The sequence below is a fragment of the Halictus rubicundus genome, chromosome 1 (genome assembly GCF_050948215.1).
Source record: "Halictus rubicundus isolate RS-2024b chromosome 1, iyHalRubi1_principal, whole genome shotgun sequence".
Taxonomy (NCBI): domain Eukaryota; kingdom Metazoa; phylum Arthropoda; class Insecta; order Hymenoptera; family Halictidae; genus Halictus; species Halictus rubicundus.
This window is the reverse complement of record NC_135149.1, coordinates 30430300-30434131: the sequence shown is the minus strand read 5'-3', so window position 1 is coordinate 30434131 and position 3832 is coordinate 30430300. Positions and strand designations below refer to the sequence as shown.

Here is a 3832-nt window from a genome sequence, read left to right as displayed (position 1 = left end):
ATTTACCCGCGCGGCTCATCGGATACCCGATTTTCCTCATGATCATCGCGTGTATCGGGACGCAAACTGGCAAGTGTCTCACCTGAGCAAGCCCGCTCGGGCCGCGGTGGGTTGTCATCGCGGCTCCATCTCTATCCGCGTCGACGAATCTAGCCGGAGCCGGTCTCGGTGCCAACGTTTCGCGTGTGCTAGTACAAAAGGAAAATCGTTTCGGCCAAGGGTCGAAATTGGATCGCTCCACAGTGTCGGCCGAGCTCTCTGCTCGCCAACCAGCCCGGTTAATTAAACGCGCGGCCTAACGAAGCCGATAGAGAGAGAGAGAGAGAGAGAGGTCCCGAGCGTGCGTGCGCGCGCGCACTCGTCATCGTCCGCGGCGGTTCAAGTCTGAAGAATCTGTTCGCTCCTTTTTCTTTATTTTTTTTTCTTTCTTTCTTTTCAATGATTTCACCCGCTGACGCGGCCGTTTTTATAAATAGTCCGGAAAGTGCGTACATCGGTTTTCGAACAGCGGGCGCAACCCTAATCTCGCCTGCCCGTGGAACACGCTCCTTTTCCTACCCGATTTAGCCACGAAAGGTCGCTGTTCTGAACGCACGTTCGCCGACGTTACGCAAAATCCGTGGTCCCACGGAGAACCGTGATTCATCCAGTGTTGTTCCGAAGTGTTAAACAATTGGATAACCGGAAGGATCGTACGAAGGATTCGGGTATAGTGGTCGGAGAGTTATTGTGCAGAGTGGAGTGGTACCAGGTGGACTCGGTTTTGAGGTTGTGTTCGAGGATCGGTCGCGATCGTCTTGAAGACGAGACCGCGGCCGGATCTTTGCTAAACGGATGTGGTGCAAACGGAGGATTTGGATCTTCCAGTGGCTATGGACGCGCTGCGATATCTGGCTTTGACGACACGCCGCGACCGACGTCCGTTGCGACTCAACAGCGACCGCTAGAACAGCGGCCTCGGGCGTGAACGCTTATACTTAGACGCCGAAATTCTCGTGCAAGTCGAACCGAAATAATACGTCGGGATTTACCAAGGCGTACGACTACGTTTCCACCCCGGCGAGAGTACGCGTCCGACGCCTATGGTCGATTTTTCGAAAAAATGGGACAAACAGATCAAGGTGTACGCCCGTTTAAATTAACGGGTTTTGCATCATTCGATCTAGAAGCGTCCGATAGGTATAAGCCATTCGATTCGATAGGTGCATCACTCTTGATCTTTCTAGCCCTCTGAATCAAAATGTTGTAACGTAAAATATTCTCCCTGTGCTCATTTTGAAGCGGGAATTTTATAGTATATTTTTTGCCAAAATTTCTTTTTTGGACAACTTTCTTGAGAAATTGCTTTGAGAAACTTTATTCTTGCGAAACTCTTGATCTTTCCAGCCCTCTAACTTTGGGGAAACTAATCGTAAAATATTTAGGATTAGCTAGCGAACATATTTTTTCCCAAAATTTCTTTTTCAGTCAGTTTCTTGGGAAATTGCTTTGAATAACTTTTTTCTTGAGAAACTCTTGATGTCTTTAGCCCTCTAATTTAGGGAAAACTAATCGTAAAATATTCTCTCTGTGCTCATTTTCATGGGAGAATTCTATACTTCTATATTTTTTCCTAAAATTTCTTATTCAGACAGTTTTTTGAGAAATTGCTTTGAGAAACTTTTTTCTTGAGAAACTCTTGATCTTTCTAGCCCTCTGAATCAAAATTTTGTAACGTAAAATATTCTCCCTGTACTCATTTTGAAGCGGGAATTTTATACTATATTTTTTGCCAAAATTTCTTTTTTGGACAACTTTCTTCAGAAATTGCTTTGAGAAACTTTTTTCTTGAGAAACTCTTGATCTTTCTAGCCCTCTGAATCAAAATTTTGTAACGTAAAATATTCTCTCTGTACTCATTTTGAAGCGGGAATTTTATACTATATTATTTGACAAAATTTCTTTTTTGGACAACTTTCTTGAGAAATTGCTTTGAGAAACTTTTTTCTTGAGAAACTCTTGATCTTTCTAGCCCTCTGAATCAAAATTTTGTAACGTAAAATATTCTCCCTGTGCTCATTTTGAAGCGGGAATTTTATAGTATATTTTTTGCGAAAATTTCTTTTTTGGACTACTTTCTCGAGGAATTGCTTTGAGAAACTTTTTTCTTGCGAAACTCTTGATCTTTCCAGCCCTCTAACTTTGGGGAAACTAATCGTAAAATATTTAGGATTAGCTAGCGAACATATTTTTTCCCAAAATTTCTTTTTCAGACAGTTTCTTGGGAAATTGCTTTGAATAACTTTTTTCTTGAGAAACTCTTGATGTCTTTAGCCCTCTAATTTAGGGAAAACTAATCGTAAAATATTCTCCCTGTGCTCATTTTGAAAAGGGAATTCTATACTTCTACATTTTTTTCCAAAATTTCTTATTCAGACAGTTTTTTGAGAAATTGCTTTGAGAAACTTTTTTCTTGAGAAACTCTTGATGTCTGTAGCCCCCTAACTTAGGGAAAACTGATCGTAAAATATTCTCTCTGTGCTCATTTTGAAGAGGGACTTCTTTACATTCACGCTAGCGAATATATTTTTTTCCAAAATTTCTTTTTCCGACATGTTTCTTAAGAAATGGTGTGAAGAAGCGAGTCAAATGCACTCTTGATCTTTCTAGTTCTCTAACTCAGGGAAAACTAATCGTAAAATATTCTCCCTGTGCTCATTTTGTAGGGGGAAGACTACACTTTCACGCTAGCGAATACATATTTTTTCCCAAAATGTATTTTTTGGACAAGTTTCTTGAGAAATGGTATCAAAAAGCACTCGAGTCAAATGCACTCTTGATCCAATGCAACTTCCTGTAAAAAATCCTAGAATGTTCTCCATATTTAAAAGATTCTACTTTCGTACCTTTGAATCCATTTTTTTTTCAAAATTTGTCTTTCGGAAAAGTTTTGTAGACACTGAGGAAACGACGTCGCAAAGCCCGTAAGAAAGTTGAGCATACATTTTGAAGATTCCATTTTCATTCCCTTGAATCAATTTTTTTTCAAAATTTGTCTTTCGGAAAAGTTTTGTAGACTCTGAGGAAACGACGTCGCAAAGACTGTAAGAAAGTTGAGCATAAATTTGAAGATTCTAATTTCACTCCCCTAAATCAATTTTTTTTCAAAATTTGTCTTTCGGACAAGTTTTGTGGACAATTATCTCAGGAAACGACGTCGCAAAGCCCGTAAGAAAGTTGAGCACAAAGAAGACAATACAGGAAACTTTTGAAAATAGACAAACATCGGTACGTTTATTCTATGTACATAACATCATATCCTGCAATAACAAATTTTGAATTGTCAACGAAACCAATTCCACTGACGTGCTAATATCAAATCGTTACCGGCTAAAGTGATGCACATTTTCAATCCGATAACCACTGTATTAATATTCAATCGTTATTCGACACAGATGATGCAAAGTACATAATTCTCTCGTTCAATTCGACTTGTTCATTTAAAGGGGCAGCGAGTTTTGTCCGATTTTTCAAAAAAATCGACTTCTTAGTACGTCTATTTCAATCTCAACTTCTATCCCTTTCGGACTCTCTTTTCATTTTTCTATTCCAAATAGAGTGGCTCGAGACACACGCACGCACGCACGCACGCACACACACAGGGAAAGAGATAGAGACCACGTGTGATTGGATCCGCATTTATTTTTACGACCCGTGCGCCAGAACTCGATTGGATAATCGGTAAACGATGATTCGCATGAGTGTGTGCATCGGTCTCGTGGGAAGGTCGGTGCGCGTATTAAACTGAAAACACCGTCGATTCTATTTTCTTTCTTTCTTTTTTTTTTTTTGT

At 40.2% G+C, this 3832-nt stretch overlaps 1 protein-coding gene across 4 annotated transcripts in view; it reads left to right on the top strand.

Annotated features, from left to right (window-relative positions):
• LOC143360731 (inward rectifier potassium channel irk-1) overlaps positions 1-3832 on the top strand; it is a 190468-nt gene that overhangs the window by 95674 nt on the left and 90962 nt on the right. The window contains exons 1-2 of one of the 4 annotated variants that reach the window (XM_076799863.1): positions 710-1019; positions 3597-3720. The exons of 2 other annotated variants lie outside the window; for them this stretch is intronic. The gene's annotated coding sequence lies outside the window, so the exon portion shown is untranslated. Of the gene's footprint in view, positions 1-709; positions 1020-3596; positions 3721-3832 lie in introns of those variants that run through there. One more of the 4 variants, XM_076799869.1, reaches the window with a different exon arrangement.